Source organism: Sinocyclocheilus anshuiensis, unplaced genomic scaffold, assembly GCF_001515605.1.
Source record: "Sinocyclocheilus anshuiensis isolate Anshui unplaced genomic scaffold, SAMN03320099.WGS_v1.1 scaffold1018, whole genome shotgun sequence".
Taxonomy (NCBI): Eukaryota; Metazoa; Chordata; class Actinopteri; order Cypriniformes; family Cyprinidae; genus Sinocyclocheilus; species Sinocyclocheilus anshuiensis.
Genome location: NW_015539893.1, coordinates 17971 through 18501, shown reverse-complemented (window position 1 = coordinate 18501; position 531 = coordinate 17971).

Genomic DNA, 531 nt, shown 5'->3' with positions numbered 1-531 from the left:
TACATTTACATTTTGAGGTAGTTGATGATGTGTTAAGTAGCTTTTTATCCAACACAAATGTTCCTCAATTTTTCAACAGTACTAATGGACAAATAAAATAGATTGCTTATATTTAGTTTATGGAAATTTCTTTACATTACTTACATTCATCTATCGCAAACAGTGCTGACAACAGTGAATTGTACTACACAATAACACACATATATTTACAGCAACATCACAACTATACTATACCATTTAGCATCTTTACACTTTCAACAATTTGCTCTAAAGTAGTTCAACAAATGCGAATTTAAAATAAGGAACCGTGTTTTTGGTTTGTAATACGTACATTTGTAAACACCCTCATCCAAATTTTCCGCCATGTTCGATTATGACGCATCCTCTTCTTTATGATGTATCCTCTCGCGTGGCCTTCTGGGATAGAAAAGTATCCATCGACGAGCACTCAAGAAGCTGGGCAGAAGCAGTAGGACATCCGGGAACTTCTCGACTACTCTTTAATGAATACTGAGGTTTCGGACATACTTA